The sequence below is a fragment of the Lepeophtheirus salmonis genome, chromosome 13, assembly GCF_016086655.4.
Source record: "Lepeophtheirus salmonis chromosome 13, UVic_Lsal_1.4, whole genome shotgun sequence".
In the NCBI taxonomy this organism is placed as follows: Eukaryota; Metazoa; Arthropoda; class Copepoda; order Siphonostomatoida; family Caligidae; genus Lepeophtheirus; species Lepeophtheirus salmonis.
The window spans coordinates 7,663,040-7,685,374 of record NC_052143.2 but is presented as its reverse complement, the minus strand read 5'-3'; the positions used below and the strand labels follow the sequence as shown (position 1 = coordinate 7,685,374).

General features: G+C 30.3%; 1 protein-coding gene across 2 annotated transcripts in view; it reads left to right on the top strand.

The window, feature by feature from the left end:
• Window positions 1–22,335, top strand: part of LOC121128129 (chymotrypsin-like protease CTRL-1) — a 52,094-nt gene that overhangs the window by 2,288 nt on the left and 27,471 nt on the right. The window contains exons 2-6 of one of the 2 annotated variants that reach the window (XR_011783220.1): window positions 3,410–3,587; window positions 4,794–4,870; window positions 12,003–12,140; window positions 12,339–12,723; window positions 12,781–13,043. The gene's annotated coding sequence lies outside the window, so the exon portion shown is untranslated. Of the gene's footprint in view, window positions 1–3,409; window positions 3,588–4,793; window positions 4,871–12,002; window positions 12,141–12,338; window positions 12,724–12,780; window positions 13,044–22,335 lie in introns of those variants that run through there. The other variant, XM_040723701.2, reaches the window with a different exon arrangement.

Sequence of the window (22,335 nt, the reverse complement as noted above, 5' to 3'; positions counted from 1 at the left end):
GTACCAATACTCAGACTTTGCACGGACTTTCAAATGACTCTAGTATATATCTTTGGTTAAAATATTCTCTTTTTAATTAATAATGGTAAACATTATTATTTATCTACATACAGTCACTACTATTAATGAAGGACCAATAGTCTTAAGGACCGGTCCTAAGATTGGACTGGACCGAATGAGTAAGGTATAACGCTATATGAATATAAATAAAACAAAGTTTTGCAAAACTATATTTGTATCACACACATTCAATCTATTTCTATGCTTATACTCAAAGTAATATGCAAATCAATAATTTTAATCAACAAAAAAAATTGTACCTATCATGAATAAATATTAGTGATGTGCAGGGTGGGTTGGACAGCTTATTTTCAAACCCCAGTTCTAAAACAAAAATTATTACTTATTTTAACAAAAAAGTAATAATTTTTGTTGAATAAAATTGTCCTCCCCATTTCAGGACTCTCAATCCTTACACAATGGGATAGAAACTCAGCAAATCCACCCCCTTAGTTATGCTAATATGCTTATACTGAATTTTGTACACATTTTTTTCAGGGATAGAAAAAGTTCCCTTAAGTTGAATTGAGAACCATTTTTGGGACTATGTGTTCTATAAATCGTAAAGGAGATACGGGGATTAAAGTTTCTATTTGAAAACGTTCCTTTACACAAAAACATAATTTCGAAAGTACTTGCATCCAAAAAAAATTCAAAAATCCTATTATTCACAAAAAATTTAAAATTCATGGCTATTCACAGAAAATTAAATTTTTTGAAAAAAAAATTTCAAAAATGAAACTGTGAATATTAAATTATTTCAAAGATAATTTCTAAAATGGACATTTATTTGCAAAAAAAAAAATGTCACAAATTCACAGCTATTTATAAAAATCAAATTTTTCGTGAAAAAAATTCCAAAGTCCAAAGCAATTCACAAAAAAAATTCACAAATTCATAGCTATTCACAGAAAACTTAATTTTTTGGGAAAAAAATGAATTTGTAGGAAAAAAAATTTCAAAAATGAAAAAGTGAATATTTAATTATTTCGAAAAAAATTTCAAAAATCGACAGTTATTTGAAAAAATTTATTTATTTCGGTTAAAATTTCACAAATTTATAGCTATTAACAAAAAACAAAAAAATTCGATAAAAAATTCCAAAGTCCAAAACTATTCACAAAAAATTAAATTTTTGAAAAAAAGAACTTAAATATGGAATTTTTAATATAATTTTTTTTCGAAATAATAACAAAAATCCATATCTATTGCTAAAAAAATAATATATTTTAGAAAAAAAATCAGGATATTAATTTTTTTTCATCATAACCAATACTAATAATTTAGTAAAAATCAATTTTTTATTTTTTTGGCGAGGGGGTTATACTCTTTCAGGCCACCCCCTGCAGACATCCAGTAAAGGTTTAAATAAATGAAAAAATACGGGCCCCGCGTGCTGCAAAAGCGCTATTATGCATGTGCAAAGCGCGTATTACAAGCCAGATAACAGCCCACATTGCTGTGAATGAAAGGACCCGACATAATGCAGCTTAGCTGGTCTTTCTTGGTTTTTCCTCTTGAAGGAATGGAGTAAAATATGACTCTTTTTTTTCCTTTTTTCCAACAAACCGCTTGCTTTTATATTCTCCTCACATGGGAATAAGAATACTGGGTGATCATTCCAGGTGTCTATAACTTGATGGTCAATTTGACCCAACTTTTTTATGCCCCGCTTAATGTATTCAATTTTACTCCAAAAAATTTAATCAAGGTGAGTAATTGAGTATGAAAAGTAAACTCTAATGGAATTTTGGTGTGTCTCTTATAGCCATAAGCAAATATTAACATTAAAAGAAATATCAAATATATTTATATTAAATAGTAAAAAGGCAATTTGTATATTTGTTATAAATATATGTGTGCTATGTTTACATGTTAAGCTTATAAAATACTATAAAATAATGCTATTAAATAATAAGTAAATATGTATAATAATAACATATCCTATCACAAAAGTCAAATACAGGTATAGTCATAAGTACAATAACAGTTTATTTAAAGAAATCCTTTGTTTTTCGTGAAAGGTATCATTCATTCATAACAAAATATGAAAATCACGAAAGGAAAAATACATTTCAAATGAATTTTCCAATCAGAGATTCATTACCAACACAAAGGATCCTCAAATGAATAGTTTCCCACAACTCTGAACCACCATTAATATTTTGCATTAAAACAAATGCTCAAATTGTCAAATGAGTTCTTAGCAAATAGCATTCAAATATTCTTTAGCTGGAGCCTCTTAAATCATATTTTTGAATGTGTTAAAGGAAGGTACTCAGGGGCGGCCGCAAAGGGTGGGCTGGAGAGGTTGTACCCCCAAAAAAATAAAAAAATGAATTTGTCCTTTTCACTAGAAAATTGAAATATTTTCAAGTTAATTTACCTTTTCAAAGTTTTTTCCAAAAAATTTAATTTTTCAAATTTTTTTGCAAAAAAAAAATAATTTTCTACAAATAGCTATAGATTTATTATTTTTTTTTATACAAAAATTGTATATTTAGAATTTAATTTCAGAAATTATTTTCCAAAAAAATTAATATTTTTGAATTAGCTGTGGATTTTTGAATTTTATATTCCAAAACATTTAATTTTTTGAGAATGGCTGCGGATTTTTGATTTTTTTTTCCAAAAAATGTAATAGTTAAAAATTGTTTTGAAATTTTTTCCACAGAAAAGTTAAATTTTTTTGAAAAATTGTAGATTTTTGAAATTTTTGCCAAAATATCAAATATTTTTAATGTTATTTTCTATATTTAAAAAAAAAAATAATATTTTCTGAATAGGTGTGAATTTTTGAAATTTGCTTCCAAGATGTAATTTTTTGAGAATGGCTTTTTATTTTTTTCTTTTAGAAAATGTAATAATTCAAATTCAATTTTTGAAATTTTTTTCCAAAAAATTTAAAATACTAAATGTAATTTTTGGAATTAAAAAAAAATAAAACCAAGCTTTCTCATTACAATAAAATCCTGCAAGACGCTTCCGGTACTCAAATAAATTTTTTTATAGATAAAACATACATTTATATTTAATTCATATAACTATTTATTGCAAACTTATTGTTACTGGGAGTGAAATTATCAACCATTGTTACAACTTCAGTACTATTCTATGTAGGTATGTGCTTTGAGGGTAAAACCTGAAGAATGAACAACAAATTTTAATTAAGCATTCACATATCTTTTACTACGATCTATGACGCCCTACATATGTTTCTTTTTAAATATTGTTTTTTACATATAAATACAATACAAATATTAATGCAAATGTCCATGTAACGTAGTTATAACAACAAGTGTTTAGAAATTGAATGCGTACACATAACATATTCTATCCTTTTTCTCAGATCGGATCCATGGCGTCCAATGAGGACAAGGATGATGCTACTCCAAAAGTTCACTATGACAACACTGCCAAAGGAATTGTAATATTTTGGTTATTAGTGGTTGCTGCCTGCATTGGAGCATTTGCTTATTTCCTCCTAGACTCGATCATTAACAAAGTTGATAAAAACCTCGTTACTCGTAAGTAGGTATACGTACACTCCCCAATCAGGATCGGATATTAACATGAACGAGGTCCTAGCTAAAGATAAATATGCGAACCTTTTTTCACCCTTTTTTAAAAGAAGATATATAAATATTTTTGGAAATATAATTTTTAATCAAATGACATTTTCTTCATTAATATTGAATGAAACGTTTTGTGAGTCAACATAAGGTTTCTTTTATACCGGGTGGCATTGAAATCTGGGCACTCAGTAATTCATTAATTTATAAAGTTTGACGGATTTAAATTAATTCTTATTTCGATCTATTAAAGCATAAACAATTAGTTACAATACAAAACAAACCTAAGCCCCTAGCTTACGTACAAGTCGAGAAAATTACACTTGAACGTGATGGACGAATTTCCATTCGCATACTTCAAGCAGTTTGGCGTCTCTGGGACCACAGTCTACGGCGTCAGCAAGTCCAAAATGTTGGAGAGGAAGAAAGGTTCTGTCGAAAAGGCCAAACTGGATCTGGAGGAGTTAAAGAAAATAACCCAGACCTATCTACTCAAGCCCACGAGGGGCCATGTAAGAGATCTTGGAGTTTCACGCCAGACTGTTTAGAGAACTATAAAAAAATAAGGTTGAAAGAGCCTTTTGAAGGTGGAGAGGCCAATTTCGACACCAGCAATAAAATAAGTCAATTTTCTCTGTTGTAAGACACTTTTGAATGAGTCTTTTGAGTTCCTTTGAACTCTTTTTGACGTTTTTAGCCCACCCCTCGACTTCCTCTAGATGTAGGACATCTAGAGGTGAAGTCCTACAGTGCCCTTTATACAAACACCGAGGCCTTCAAGCCTCTATCAGCTATCAATGGTACTCCATGACAGAAGTCTACATCTACAGCGGGTGCCAGTCCTTCCAAGTCCGCCTTGAAGCCATCATTGCCGCTAAGAGCGTCTAGATTGATGATTAAGAGTGCTCAGATGCATAACAATTAATAGTATCAATTTTGTTGAAATTCTATGGGTAGATATAAATTATATTTTGTCAAAGTTTAAAATTCTAAGTGTTCAGATTTTAATGGAACACTCGGTAGCTAGCCAAATAAACGTTGACTCCCGAAATACTCTAAATACTATGATGTCATAAATATATATATTCAACCAATGTCATAGTTTCTTTTTATCTCGTAAAAATATGTTAAATGATATTCCATTTTGTCCATCATTTTCAGAACTGAATTGTTCATGTGGTTTGATGAACGGGGAACTCTATCCCGACAAAACATATCCTAATCAATTTCCATGGCAGGTAAGAAGAACCCACCCTCATTATTATAGCCCAGCTATTCATCGATTAATTTAATTTGGGTTTATTACTTTTTTTTATTATACGTATTTTATGTGTATGAGTTGTACGCATATTTGCATGCAAAGAATGTATTCGTTTTGTCACCCACTCTGCTTATACTGTATATATTAGTTATGGGACGATTCCCAAAAAATCCAGATACCAATTTCGATGCAATTTCCATATGACGATTCCAATTCTTTGATATTTTTATTATTATTATTATTTTTTTTTTTTTAAATTCCAAAATTCATTGCTATTGACAAAAAATCAAATTTTTGGAATTTTTTTTTAAAAATCCCCGCTGTTCTTAAAAAATTTTTACAAATTCATTGCAGTTTTGAAAAAGTATTCTTATATTAAATTTACGTCGAAAAATTTCAAAAAAACATAGTTATTTACTAAAAATTAAATCTTTTGCAAAACAAATTTAAAGATGAAATTAAATTTCAAATATTAAATTTTTTAGTTGAAAATCCTTCGCTACTTTCAAAAAAATTTCACAAATCCTTAGTAGTTTTCAAGTATGTTTCAAAATTTAAAATTGTAATATAAAGTTTTTGTGAAAAAATATTTTAATATTAAATTTTTCGTAGAAAAATTGACAAAAAAACATAGTTATTGACTAAAAATTTTTTTTGAAAAAAATTGGAAAATTAAATTAAATTTCAGATATTAAATTTTTGAAATAAATAGTGTGATATTTAATTTTTCGTAAAAAAATTTCAAAAATCCATTTTTGTTTCATGGACATTAATTTCTGGGGAAAAAAAGAAAACTAAAATTATTTTGGTTCAAAATTAAAAAATTAAATTTTTTCGAAAAAAAAATTGAAAAATTGAATTTAATTTAAACGTTAAATTTATGAGGAAAAAAAAATCAAACATAAAATTTTTTGTTAAAAAATTCTTTAATGAAGGGGGGAAATTATTATTTCATAACTTAGAAAAGTTATAAATAGTTATATATAAGTAATAAATAATAAAAATCGGAATACAAATTAAACATTATTTTCCCGATGCCGATCCCGATTCTAGAAAAAAACACCCGATTTTCTAATGCCAGAAATAAAACAACTAATTTTCCGATGTCAGAAAAGACACCCGATTTTCCGATTCCGATTATGATTAATCGTCCCATCACTAGTAAATATCTGAAGGGGAGGGGGGAGAAAAAACCTTTACGATCTAGGACACGAAATGTATGTATGTACATGTATACCTATATTATAAACTGCTTTCTAAAAATAATTTGATCAAAGAAGACGAAATACCTTTTGAACAACGCAGGGACAAAAAGCGAGAAATTATTATTATTAAACAACTAACATGAAACTATTTGCAAATAATAGTTTCTTACATTACTTCACATATATATATGTACATTGGGGTACATTTGTTGCCTTATTTAAGTAATCAAAACATGTTAACAATTTTTAATTGATAATTTCTCAAATTAAATGACACTCAGTATGTGCAAACACGTACTTTATATTTATTTGTAAGCATCTAATTTTGCAGAAATATGGATTTAATCCTTTTCAGCATTCTTAAGCTGATGAGGGATCACTATGTTGACTTAGGATTTGTGCGCGATCACTCAATTGCTTAAAAATTTGCTCACTTTCACCTTTTTAAGGTGAAAAATGCTCAGGTTGGATTTAATTAGATTACAATGTAGTTTTTGATGATTGTTTGATGGTATTTTTCTAGGGAAAATACACTTGCAAAAACCTTCCTTAATTAGGCATTCTTTTAGGAAGTAAAAAGATATATATAGTGCTATTAATGATTGGGTATGTTGAGAGAGTCAGATTCCACAACAGCCAATTAGAGGAAGGATACATTTGCCACAAAATTAACTGTTGAATTTTGCAACATATGAGAAATACTTTTAGACCAAATTGCGAAATCCTGATCTTCCATTTATGCAAAAATTTAAACTTAGTTGTGGTGCTGATAAGATGCTTCTATCTAACAAGACTCCTGAACTTCAAATTTGCTCCAACTACTAATTTGGACGTATGTTTAAAACTTCTAACACTGATCGAAGATAAAAAATAAGACAAAAGTATCTTTGTAAATTCTTGATCTGTCGATATAATATATCAAATTTATGAATAAATTATAATTAATATAAAACAACACTAATTATTTTAAATTCACCAAATAGAATTGAAATTTTCTTTTTCAATATAAACTGCTCAATCCAAATATTTTGGGTGCTCATTTTTTATAATTTTAGCGCGATTATTTTGCTCAATTTGACCAAAAAATTGCTCAAAAATCCAGAGTCTAGTGATCACTTATCGTTCGTTAGAAATGTTTCTGACATATATACAGAATATTGAGCAAACTTCCATATTGCTATTAAAGTAATTGTCTTGAATTCATAAAACGTTCATTCTTAAGGTCATTACTTGTATTCAGACTTGGTCCAAGGTATAATTGTTTTTCTGGTTTGATTTTTAGTAATTTTTTTCTAGAGTGATTGATTTCCTTCCAGGCCACAGTCGGAATGCGTGTACTGAAGTTTAATCTCGTAGACGGAATGATACTACGGGAACGTAGGGCTTTACATTACCGCCGTCTGGAACAGACAAATTCTTTTGTCAGACAGGTTAATATGGATGATATCCTGTCCAAACGGACAGAGGGTTCCAATTCATGCTAACTAAGTTCGTTTTGACATGTGCCCCAGTTGTATTATCATATAATAATCAAATAAAGATATTTTAACAAATTTACAACGAAATGGAACGATGTAGCTCAATGGACAACGCGCTCAGGAAAAATTATTCTCTTGAACTCAATACGCAAAGGTTCACACCCAAATCTTTCCTATATACTTTATGTATATATTTCAAAGAAGAATCCTAGCTCAGATGGATTAAATGTAATACTATAATGTTAACTTATAATGAATCAGTGCAACTCCATCTGACCAATTAAAGAAACATTTAAAAAAAAATAAGACAGCCAATATTTCCTGCTTATAACTCTCGTCCATGCATAAATCACAACTTTCACACCCTGAACATTTGCAGGTGAAAATAATATAAAGCCATAGAGCAGTCACGATCGAAATTGAAACGAATTAGTTCAGTCTTACAAAAATTATAACAGTCTCCAACTGTTCTAGGATAGTTAGATTTGCTACTGAACACTATTTATCATTTACATTCTAATCTTAAATAAATAACAAATAAACTTAAATTAGATTTAAAAATTAGAGGCCCATAAATGATTTATTGAATGTGAAGTGTTCAAAATTTGAACTAGACTCTGCTAAGTCTGTTTATTCTTGTTTTCCTTTAAAGGAACAAAAAATAAAAGTGGTAGACCCTTTTGACCACTCGAAAAGAATTGAATAATTTAAAAGGTACAACATAAAATTACTCATACAAAACCTTACCTATGTAGAAAGCTTCGAAATGAGCTCTTTAAAAATTAATCATCCATTTTTTTCGCTTTGAAAGTAACACAGAACTGAAAATATTATTTATTTAACATTAGTTTTACGTTGAGTAGTTATCAAAAAGAGCACCATGATTTACATACTTTAAAAACAAAACAAAAAAACACCTCCCTTTTTGAACATAACTTCTTATTTTGCTAAGTATCTATGACCTATGTAGATTCAATAATCATTGATTAATTAACTAAATTAACTATTCAAACAAAAAAAAACAAAAAAAGGATAAAACTAGCACTTGTAAAAATATATTCTATACAAATCTTTTATCATTCATTAATACGTAATCCATAGATATACTTATGCACGTGTAGAACTCAATAATAACACAAGGACACACTCATTTTAAACAATTGAATTTAAGCCAAAAAAAGGAATTTATTTATGGGTGCAGAATCCAAAACGGATATCAGTTTTTCTCTTCGTCATCTCAACTCTGAAATAATTGGGGTTATAGTAATTGGGGACTATTATCGTTCAGAGTAATTTTTTATCCCTTAAACAAAACCCAAATTAAAAGTAGGATTAATAAAAGTGTTTTTATTGATTCTGTATCTGGTTTGAACTCGATATATTTCCATTTTTATGCTGAAAAATGATAAAAACGATACTCTTCTTTAGACCCTTATAGCTTATTCATAATACATAGTGATGAAGAATATCATAGCTTATATTATAGAGAAATATTCAATGTATAATTAAAAAAAAGAAGATATATTTAAAAATAGGCATCTCCAAGGATTTTTGGTCCATTTTGTATCTTTTAAGTGATCCCATTTTGAAATATAAAAATTTTCAACTCATCGTGAATGGATCGCTTTATTGTTTCGATCCTAGTTTTTCATTCCCAAGAAAGGAGTCCACTCTAATATGGTATTTTTCATGGGATGAATTCTCCACCAGGCATCGCTCGTGGAATTCGGAATCAAAACTTCTCTTGAGATGGATGATCAGGTTAGAAAAATTGCCTTCCATTGCCTAGATCTTTCTTTTACGAAATTGGCATTGAAACCAGAAAAAATATGGTCATAATTTTGACTAATTACTATTATACCGCGATGGAAAACGGGATCACCACAAAATAGAACAAAATCTTTGAAAATTTTATTAATCTTCTTTAAATTAGTGGTTTTTAAGGGTAAAAAATTACTCAGAAAGATAATAGATCCAAATTACTGTAATTCCAGATATTTTAGAATTCAAATGACTAAGATGAAAACTGAGATCAGATAAAGTCGATTATTGTCTTCAATTTATTAGTTGCAAACTCCCCCCCCCCCTCCACTTAATTGTTAATTGTTCCCCTGTGTAATGACTCAATATTGGGTATAACATATAATATTATTTTATTAGCACGTTTCTGATGCATATTTTAATTGGTTTTATTGAAATCAACAGTCATCATACGACGCAGTTGCTATCTTTTTCATTACACCAAAAATGAATCAATTTAAAAGGTTTATAATATCATTTCTCCGATGGTAAATTTGAATATTCATGGACACACAATTGCTATAAATTATTTATATATTCTTGCTATAATAAGACACGTTTTTACATAAACAACATCTCCAACCAAATAATTAGATGTCTTAAGCGCGCAAAGAATAGTCTTTCTAAATTTATTCTATTCGATTAGGATGTAAAAATTTTAATATTTCGAAAAAAAGGTCTTATACTTCCTGATTTGTTTTATTTAAATACTTTTTTGGCTTGTGATGATGTCATTTGTACTTCCGTAGATCATCAGTACACTACTTATTAATTCCTTTCGTTTCCAAAATCAATTGCTATGCACAGAATATTAACTTATTTGGAAAAGAAATTCAAAAATCCATAGCTATTCACAAAAAATTTCAAATATTTTTTTTTCTCTACTGCCTAATTTGCCCGAAAGATGAAAAAAAGTTCTGGTATTAAGGAAAAATTCCTTAGTTTTGGGGGAATAGGGCTATAGCCCTTCCAATCCACCCTCTGCAGACGTCCCTAATTATAGCCAGGCGAGGTCTCTAGGCAGGTCTCTACGTGGCGATGGAAAAATAATTCAATTATTCCACTCGGAAGCTGCGTGTCTACCTTAATTGATATCATGAACTCCTTCTCATTTTTTTAAAATCACCCTGTTGACAAACAATTATTGCATCCAATGACAGGAACGTTGTTTGTTTTGTCTTCTTCTCTGAGAAGGTTTAGTGAGATATTGACTTGTTTGTGATCCCATTTGAAGGGAGGGAGATTTAAAAGAAAATTTTAATTTTTGTGTATAAATCATTACTTTTTATGATGGATTTCTATTGGTAAACACATATTCAATTATTATGATTAAATAATGTGTCCTGTTTTTCACTATTTTTATCTCGTTCATTTCTTTACAAACTATTGAAGTATGTTGCTGTTATTCAGATTAAAAGTAAGTAATCTTGGTCTTAGTATTTATTGTTCATTCACAATAAAGGAATTTGTTTACATAAAAAAATAAAAGTAATGTTAAATATCTTAAATGTGATAACAAATTTAGCTTTACATGCTTTGTATAATTATTTTTGAGGAAGACTTATGATTCGAAAATGGTTTGATTACCAATCGACAAAACTTGAAAATTGACGATATTCGATTTTTTCTTTTGTCCCTTATAATTTAACTCATCAACTTATAAATAAGTTGATGAACCCCTCAACTTTTCCTCCTCTAAAAAGAAACAAAAAAGGTCAAAATTATGTGTTAGCTGGTTAATTACATTATTCTCCCAATGTTTGAACTATTTTTTATAATATAATTGTAGGATTATGCTTACAACTTAACAAGATGTGATTTGAGTTGTTCAGCGATGGTAAAAAAAAAAATATATTTTTGGTAAAAAATCAAAATTCCTGGCAAAGATTTTTTAAATTTGTTAAAGAAAAAAAATTAAGACTGTCAAAAAAAAAAAAAAAAAAAAAAAATAAGAACAAGTTTATACTTATAAAGTGTTATCAGCTGTTGTTCTGTCTCCAACAGGAATGGTTGATGTTGTGAGGATGTCATTGTGAACCGTGAAATTTACGTATTTTTTCAATTTTTCTATCTTCTCTTCCAATAGATACGAGGCTTTCTAATGACACAATTAATAACGTACCCTAGTTATCACGAAACCTTCTACTTTTAGAATAGGAAAAGTGAGATATGTGTGTTAAAAATCATCTAAACTTATAAAGACGAAAACATTCAGCATTTTTTTTAAAGATTATGTGAATCAACATTTATTGGATTTAGTAAAATTTTTAAAGTTACAACTTGTCTACTATTATGAATGATCTAATCAACTATATAACAAAACATATCTTGCATGTGGTCGAACTTTTTGGTTGTTTCATTATGTTCCGTAAGGGAAATATGTAATTCATTTATTTGTCCATTTTTATCTCTATTTTTTGCGTGTTTATATTAATAATAATGTATTAAATAGATACATACACAGTAAAAACACTATTTTGGATTTTTACATCATCGTGTCACTGAATAATCATATTTCCAAAAATACCTCCTGATATTACAAAATTAATTCCAATAAATAAATAAATATGAATACTTAAATCCATTTATTTCAATATTAATAATAATGATACTTTTATAATTATAGGTAGGATTTCTCCAAACAATTAATCAAAGAATAATGTGTGGAGGAGCTCTTTTATCCGACCTCTTCGTTATCACATCCGCCTCCTGTATGAAAACCCCTCTCTTACAGAGTGACTCTGAGCGAGAATATTATTTTAAGGTATTTTGTTTGTTTTTTATCACAACAGGGTCGTAGGAAACCATTTTTATGGCTAACGGAACCATCTAATTAGGAGACGTCACATATATTTTTGGGCCGAGGTATGACCAAAGTTATAATAAAGATAACCCCCGTTTCTTACGGCCTTTCACAAAGAAGTCTTTATTGAGCAATGAATAACTAATAACTCTTCATTAGATTGTTTTGGGAGAGCACAATGTGGGCGATAAGGGAAAAACGCAATGGTTCTGGGGTCGGAAAATTATTGTATATCCGGATTATAATAACTTAACGGGCGAGAATGATCTCGCTATCCTTGTTCTATCCCAAAATGCGACAATGAATGAAATGGTGAGTAATTTGTGCCTTCCAGAGAGGTTCAGAGAGCCCTTCATGCCTCTACCACAGAGTGGCATTACCGCAGGTTGGGCTACTCTAAAGCATAAGCCGAATGAGGTATTGACTCTTCATCATGAAGAGCTTGAGATATCGCAGGATTGTTTAAGTGGTTCAGAGCGCATGAATCACTCTACTAAAATTTGTGGAAGATCTAGTTACAAAGACTGTCGAGGAGATTTAGGAGGTTATTATTATTTTTCTTATGTTTGTATGTTCAAAGGAATGACTTTGTCTTTTTCAGGCCCATTATTTGGGAAAATTGAGGATGAGGATCATTATACGCTTTTTGGGATTGCTTCCCAAGTTGACGATAACTGTGAATACATCACTTTTTCAAGTATTACACAAGACTTTCTTAAGTGGAGTCGAATGGTCCTTCTTGGAACTAGTTTATGCCCACGAGAAGAAGATGATCAATGATATTTACTAAATCCATGCTATACTTTATTTCGCTACCTTGTACACCATCCATTTATATTTTTCTACATATTTCTTATAGTTCAGGTAATAACGTTAAAAATGATTACATAGTAGGGGAGAGTGTAACCTGAAATGTTTACTTTTTGTGTCAAAAATTTCAATGTCGAAATTATCTGTAACTCTAAGCATTAGGCAATCCAGGTTTTATGCTGATTTGATAAACAAAGGAAGACATTCAATTGTATAAGAACAGGGTTCTTAGATAACTTTAGATTGTAAAGTAATTGGCAGTGTAATATTTCTCCTCTGTAACAAGTATCCTCACTCTCCCCTAATATTTTAGGTTTGTTTGATTTTCAATTAGAAAAAGAAATCATATTCTAATGAATCCGAGAATCAATTGAAATTAAATCAGGAATTTTATAACAAGCATAATTTATTGTCATATGTCATGATTCTACGAAATTTCTAACAAAAAATGATAAGAATCTCAAGAAATTTTTACCCTATATATTCCTGGTCAAACATTCAAAATTCATATTTATTAGAAATAGGTTGCGCGTAGTTCTATGAAAATGAAAAACTTCCGACATTTAAAAAAATATGATGGAATATAAATTGTTATATACTCGTATAATGAATATATTAATGAAATTGATACTGAATAAATAGATCAAATGTATTATGTCAATGATACTTGATTGGACGACTAAATTAATATTTTTTAATATGAATTTATTTTATTTTAGTCTTGTAGTAGTCATTTGGAAATTACATTCTCCAATATCACTTAAAATACTAAATACTAGTCATAATATATCAGGAAATCAGCCCGCCAAAACTGAACCAATCTGTAATCCAACTATTTAATACCATATATGGTATTTATGTATTAAATTATGTCGTACTGAATGCATTATTTTATAATCTATCTTTTAATTTAAAATATTTTACAAATGACTCACACACATAGAAAAAAAAATGTAGCAACTATTCATGTAATTTTATAGAATCTAAGATAAACTGATTTGTTGTCTTAGTTAATTATATATCTATGAAAAATGAAGATATAATAATCGATGATGTCTTAACTATCTTGTACTAACATATATTAATTTAATAACTCAACCACTCATGCCCACCATTTTTAATATATATCATGTCAATCTTTAATTGTCGGCATTCATTGGGTACTTAAAGAAGGATAAGAATGGAATTCTTTAAATAGATACACTTACTTTGTTGTCTTTTGACAAAAAATACATTTCCAGACATCAATAAACTTGTTTCTATTTGGCAAATTAAATGTTTAACTGCAATTGAGGAGGAGGAAGACACAAAGATCAAGGAGAGGCAATTCCGATTCCATTCAAGTATATAAAAAGATCTATCTCTACGTAGGTTTGCTTCAAAATTAAGAGACTAATCTAAGTGCAATATGTATTTTCCTTCTCACTGATACTTATTATAAACAGAAATGTATAGAATATGTCTTAGAAAACGGGAAGGTATTTTTCTAGTTGGTAATCTGAACAGTCTTTATTTACCTATAAAAAAATCCATGGAGATGCATATTTTTGAATAAATCTTTCTTTAAATTATACACTGCACTTTTTTCTATAATATAAGCTATGATATTCCTTGTCACTATATGTTATGGATAAGTTATAATGGTCTAAAGAAAAGTATCGTTTTTCAGCCTAAAAATGGAAATATATCGTGTTCAGAATAAGATACAGAATCCCTCAAAACACTATATAATAATAAAAACCCTTATACATAAGTTTTATCTTAATTTAGTGATTGTTTTAAGGGTAAAATATGACTTAGAAGTACAGTGTTCCCAAACTATTATAATTCCCGATACTTCATAATGGAGATATCTGAGAGAAAAACTGAAATTAATTTTGGATTCCGCGCTCAAAGATAGATTCATTTTCTGCTTGTATTCATTTGTACAAAATGAGTGTTCCCGTGTGTTCACAACAACAACAAAAAAACATGAGCTTACGTACAAATTGAGAAGATCGACGAATTTCCCTTCCCGCATTCCAAACAGTTTGTGCGTCTCCAGGCCCCTATTCTACGCAGTAAGCAAGTTATACAAGTTGGAGAGGAAGAAGGGTTCTATCAAAAATGGCCAAATTGGACCTGGAGTAGTTAAAAAAAAACCAGGCTAAGCCAATCCCCTCACGTTCATGAGGCCTCATGCAAGATATCTCGAGGTTTAACACTAGACTGTCCAGAGATCTATCAAAAAAGTGGGTAGAAAGAGGTATATGAGGGTAGAGAGGCAATGAAAGAAATCTATCTCCTATTTTGCAAGACTCTTTTGAATGAGTTTTGAGTTTTTTTCTGGCAAGGCCAATTACATGAGCCATTAACCTTACTCTAGTCTTACAATTAAAAAAAAGTATACTTAGTCTTAAAATGAAAGCTTTCACTTCCCAAAAAAAACGAACAACACACGGCCGAATAAAATTCAATAATTAGACCAAAAATATCCCACCCCACAATAAAAATATTCTTAATACATAAAAATTTAGCCTCGAACCCCAATTTACAAACCTTTTTTTACTTTTTTTTTTATTCACTATTAGGAATATTTCACAACTATAAAATAGTGTACCTAGACACCCACATAATATATGTATGTATATTGTATAAGTATAGATGAAAATCTTTTTCTTTTGGAGAATACGAAGGAAACAATGTCATACGCCAGTCAAGTGGATCATGTTCTCAATAATGGATCAATTTTTGCACGCATGTATTTTACAAATTCTCTGATTTTTTTTAGAACTGCCGAAATTGCTGAGCCCGAAATGAAAGAAAAAGTTGAGTTGAGAAGGCTCTCCTCGAAGAATGTTTAAGAAATTTTTTAAGAAAGACATATTTTCAGCCCCGATGTTAAAAAAATTGTTCATTAAAGAAAAGTTATAACTAAACCGGTAGATGTGTTAGACTACTTTAATTCCCCTTTCCAAAACGTTTTTGGCACAAAAAGAGGCCACTTTACGAAAAGAGAGGTAATTTCCAATGTTCAAGGGAATTATATCTTCTCCAATGATATCATTTCTAACTTTAAAAGAAAGTATTATAAGGGTGATAAAGATGGAGCCTCGAGTAATGCTTATTGGAATTTTAGCGATTAAGTCGTTCCGTATCTTTTAAAAATTGGACGTTCTATGGAACAGTTTGGACGACTTCCCCAATCACAGACAAAAGGAAGAATTGCATTGATTCAGAAAAAAGGAAATGGGAAAAATTATAGCCGTTGGAGACCAATTAACGTTCTGAATAAATCATAGGATTCTATCTGGAGTATTGGCAAAACAGATGCAACCAATTCTCAACAAAACAATTGGGATTGAAAAATAAATAAATTAATGAATAGAAAAATTACGGATGTTTCACACAATATTCAAGCTGCAATTCACACTGTGGAAAGTAGAAATAAGTTTGGAGCAATAATAGCCATAGACTTCTGCAAAGCTTTTGACTCTATTTCACAGAGGAAAATTCTTAGATCTGTAAAAAAGTTTCTTCCGAAACGTTTTTAACCTTGTACGTGCCTTGCTATATAACAGCACTTCGACGATTTCATTGGATGGGCTACAAGGCCAGCCAATCTTCTTAAAAAAGAAAAACTCGTTTTAGGTGTTACAAATAGGTACAGAGGCTTTGGGATTAGCTTTGAGGGATCTCAGCATATTATTGATATGTATGCAGATGATGTAACTTTAACCGTAGAGCCGAATTCTGAGTCTCAGGTAATTGCCAGAATAAAAGTCTTATTGAATTTTTTTATGATATTTGAAGAAAAAACAGGATTGGCTGTGAATAAAAATAAGACCTTTATTTTACCTGTAGGATCCTGGAAGCCTGAAAAGGGTCCTAAAGTCGGAAGTTGTACCGTTAGAAGAATGATGGAAATTTTTGATATAAAATGGAATAGCAGTGGTATTCATGAAGATAACTGGAACAAAATTCGGACCTCCGTCAACAAAATAATTTATTTCTGGAATAAATTCAACCTTAAAAAAGTATTGTCTTTTATAACAATTTGGTAATACCTTTAATTTATTTATATAAGTCTACAGCTATTCCGCAACTAGCTGAAAAAGCTATTTTAAAAGAAGATAAATGGTTTAATGGTTTGTTTTATAAGACTTATATCGAAGCGATGAAAATACCTAAATCTTATATAGGTGGTGGAGTAGCCCAACTATCTCGTATTGTCCCGAAAATTTACTCCAAAATTTTTGTGAATATTTGAAGAAATCCAGCAGTAGAATGGAGAAGAAGTATAGCAAACCGAGAACTGTACCTTTGGCTTATGATGGGGACTAATCTGACCAACAAAATTACATCTTTAATCTCTTCAGTTTGGGGCTCAGCTCAGAGAATAATTTAGATGTTCACATCTGCTTTTAGAAATTAATCAATCATTGATATTGTTAGAGCACCTTGGACGGCTCTACTTCCCTTCTTTCTCGTTTGAACAGAACTTTGATTAATTAATAATGTAATACTTTCTTTAGATAAATTATATGATATTGTTATCACACGGGGTCAAGTAACACATTGATAAATATACTCACTAATGCAAAAAGAGTGAAGAAAATACCTTTTAATGGTCCTCCAATCCCAACCCAGTGCTGCCATACATGTACATAAACCCTACCCTACAATATACCCACTCGTTTACGAGTGAACAGTTATAATTCGACAAAATATAAATAAAAAGGTTTTTTTAGAAATTTAAAGAACCCCTCAATTTTGGAAGAACACGCAATCACACCAGATGTTTTAACAGTTCATCATTGAAATTCAGAAGAATTGTTTAACGATGATAGAATAAGATTTCAACTTGTTAATTCTTGAAAATATTATTCAATGGGATGCCTGTGGCACGTTAAGATGGTTCCCCTAAACTTTGATGCAGCTGTTAATGGACATTGGGAGCTGTATAGTAAGCGTTTGGGCCTCCCTATGGGTTGGAAAAAAAAAAAAGTGTCTTCTCTGAGGGGAATAAATGATGATAATCACTTTATCGTGCAGTTACAACTCTCCACAGATTGTATTAAATATACTAGGCCCTGCAACGACTATGGAAAACTAATTAATAACACACTTCATGCGTTTGTGAGCAACCCTGCCATCTATATCCTGAAATATTTTGTATCCATAAATCTTAAAGGGCTGAGAAATAGGGAAGAAGAATATGTTGAAGGTCTTGTTTTTTTTTTTTTAATTTCAAAGAAGAAGGGTGGAACTTCTGAGGTAACAAGGGCTCTGGATTTTGCAATTCTTAATTGTAAAGACCTCATCGCCAGCTAACTAACTAACAATCAGCCTATTCGGGAGGATGAGTTGAAAGGTATCATCTTGGGAGCTTCAGCCCGCTATGTCTCTCACAATGAAAATTTCTAAATTAGGATGTGAGTCATACAATTTTGCAGAGGAAGAAATCCGGTACCTTCAATCAACTTCACAGAATCATAGAAGCATTTTAAAAATGGTGTTAAGAAATTTTAACAAATTTTTATCATGATTATTAATTTGTATGTTTACAGTTGTTTTTAAAGATTGATTTTTAGAATATTTGTTGAAATTCTACCCCGGAGCATTATGTATACTATAATATTTATTTATGTACTTTTAACGGAATTGCTCCTGTTGATTTATATATGTATGTTGTATATGATATATAGACCAAATAAAAAATGTTGAAAAAAAAAAAATCTAGTGGAGAATGGGCATGTTAAAAAAAAGAAACCAAAAATCAACATATAACCCTAACAATTTGGAGAATGTTTTAGAGAAGAGAAATAATAATGTTCATGACGTTTCATTAGATCAGTTACAATCAGTTGTGATAAGAGAGTAAGGAGAAAAGAATATCAACAAGGACATTTGATAGAATTATTCCAATGGCATTCACAATCCTAATCTGAGTCAAACAAGGACTTACAATTTTCACTCCGCAACCAATCTTAAGGATTACGCTACGTCTTTTAATAACACTCACGAACGTTCAAACAAGTTTCTAATATAATTGAATCCATTTAGGAAAGGATGTTCACTACTCACGAATTAAATGATAATGACAACTGCTAAGGAAAAGAAAATTCATTCTTCAGATTATCAATTTCAAAAAAAAAACCCGTGCCAGTTAAAAAAAACACTAGATTTACATCACTGTGGAGAAGTAAATGCATACTCATGAACAGACACAGAAAATTAAAAAAAAACTGCCTCAGAGAATCACAAGTCCAAACACAATATGTTCCTTTATGAAGTGTTAAACTACATATGTATAAGTAGAATCATCTATGTATATTGGCCTTGAATCCAATTTATATTATTTCCAATCCAGGTACTAAAATGTATGAATGAATAGTTAGTACTAAACGGGATTTATTTCATGGGTGTTTTTTGCTCCATCATTCACTTAATATTATCAATTATCTCAACAATGTAGCTTTGTATGTAAACTTACATCCATAGCATAATAATATCCTTATAGAACCATCATTATATTATTACTTTATTAAATGATAAAAAAACTCATTTAAACTGCTTTGACAAAATTATCATCCTATTTGCAAACTTCATTCATCATATAATACATTACGTTTAGATTTTTACCATTTATTGGGAGTTGCTTCTAGAGATTGGAGATTTCAGGAGTGTCAATCCAAATTTCCTGTCGTACAATTGCAATAAGCAACTTTTATAGTGAAACAATGCCATACTAGGCACGCAGGGGGTGGGCTAGGGGCTAGACCCCCAATTAAGGATTTTTGGGTATTTACTAGATTTTTTTTTGGATTGCGAATTTTTTTCCAAAAAATATTATTTTTCATTTTTTTTTGACCAATTTTATGCTATGGATTTTTGAATTTTTTTGGTCTTATTTTTTAATTCCAAAAACGAAGTCCCCACCCTAAAATATAATCCTGTGGACGCGTCTTGAAATAAAGACATAATACTATCGGCGTAGGAGGTGGAGGGGTAGTATTGGGATTGGAAATGAGTCTCTCATTTTGACAAGACATATAAGATTTATGCAATCACGTAGTTTTCACAAGTCCGACAGTAGACAGTTTTGTTGTCAAATTTAGTAATGTTTAAAACAGGAAAATTAATAAGTGGTCAAATGAAAAATATGGATTTCATAAAGAAACGTCATTCAAAAAATCTACACAACAATATGTTAAAAATAATCAAATTTAAATGTAAAAAAGCTCATCCAAAATGTTTCCTGGGAAAAAAATATCACCTCACTAAATCATATAAGGTCGCTAGTAAATGCCGAATACCCTCTCTCCTCCCACATATGTAAAAAAAAAAAAAAAAAAAAACTTCCTATCACAGATCTACATATGTATCCAATTTTTGCTCTCCAACTAAATTATCAGATTTACCGCCCAAATGTATACTACATTAAATATAACTTTTTGATAGGGTAGTTTCCATCATCAATTATTTTTTCTTCATGCATGTATTTGTCTACACTCTTAGGCAATAATTATATAAAACTCAACGGTTGCTTCCTTCAATCAAAGACGAAAATAAAAAGGAAATTAGGGGAATTTCATTATTCATGAAGTTGAGGAACGCACGTGTCCGTAAAGCACAGCCAGTGAGCGCTCTCGAGACTAAAGTATTCATTCACCCATCCATCACTAGAGTTGATATCTTTGTACCGAAAGAATAGAGCGCAAGGAGAAGGCGAGAGCGAGACATATGGTACACATGAATGTAGCCCCGTGTATATATCAGCTGCCAGTTGCTTTATTTTTTTGTGGGCTGGGGAGTAAATGAATTAATGCATTTTGAGAAGTTCCTTTAACATTTAAAATAAGATTAGCGTAGGACAAATGTTCTAATTGTTAATTGTTGTCCTAATTTCATTAATACATATATCTATTTTTTATTATGCATTTTTAAAACAATTTATTTAAAGGACAGGGGAGAATTCTTCTTTTAGAGGGAGATGTGAATACCTCCAAAACTTAGTATGTAATGAACAAAATAGAAGAAAGATGACACACAACAACCATTTTATCTTTTTCTAATTTTTAAAAGTAGTTTTTATCATGACAATTAACAATAATTCAATAGCTCTTTATCAATTACTCATTTTTATACGAGGGTCGCTTGAAAAGTCCGTGCAAAGTCCAAAAGATGGCCCTTTTGACACGTATTGAGTTTATGTTTGGTTAGTAGGATCCCTTGGAAGAACACACATCAACTTTGAGACAGATTGGTACATTTCTTTTATCGCGGCTGTCTTTTGGATTTCCATGGAGTGATTCTCATCGACTATCTGGCAAAAAGTAAAAATGTTACAGGTGCATATTATTCATAGATATTGGACCGCTTGAAACCCAAACTACAATAAAAAAGCCCAAGATCGCCCCACAAAAAGTCCTTTCCAACACGACCAGCTCACACTTTAACAGTTGTGGTTGCAAAATTAATGGAATAACTCGAGATACCCAAAGCACCACTGGTAATCCCACAAACCTTCACTCTTCTGTCATCGATCACCATATCATGGATTTTATTAATGGTTTCTGGTGTAGTAACCTTAAGAGGTATCTTTAATGTTCAGCGACACTCGTACCAATTTGGCCACTTCGAAAATTTTGAAACCACATGTAAACTGTTCTAATCATAGGTGCAAAGTCCCCATAATGTTTATCCAGCTTCTTTTTAGTGTCTTGAAGGGTTTTGCCTATCACATTGTGTAATGTTTAATCAATACACGAAAAAGAATTTCCTCCATTTTTTGAAAATCACTCCACTTCCTCGATTCAAAGGAATGCCAAATAGAAAGAAATAGACCTACTTGTCTGAAACTTGATGTGTGTAAAATTGTATATACATGGATTCGTACCTCACTTAAAGTATGAGCCATCCCTAATACACATTGGTTAAAGGTGCATATATTCACATCAACTTGTCAATTTAATTGCCCTGTTGTGTTTTTTTAAAAGTATTATTCGTTTTTGAAAATTTGGATCTTGGGGCAAATATGGGTATTCATATACATATTATGAGGTTCATCCGAGGATTAACCTCATAAATTAACGTGTCATCATTATTTTTTTCTTTCATTAGCATATACCTACTTTCTACACATCAAAACCTTTCATTCTTGAATTACATAAATGCTCCGATAAAGTAATTGTAGTTTTTGCATTCTTTTATGCTTCTACATAATATATGTATATATGTTTCTTCTCTTTCAACTCAAGTCTTCTCACGAAAATTTTGTTGACCTCATAAATTATGCGATTTCCAAAAAGAAAGAAAGAACATTTTGTGCACATTCAACTGACCCGAGTACAGGGAACCCTTG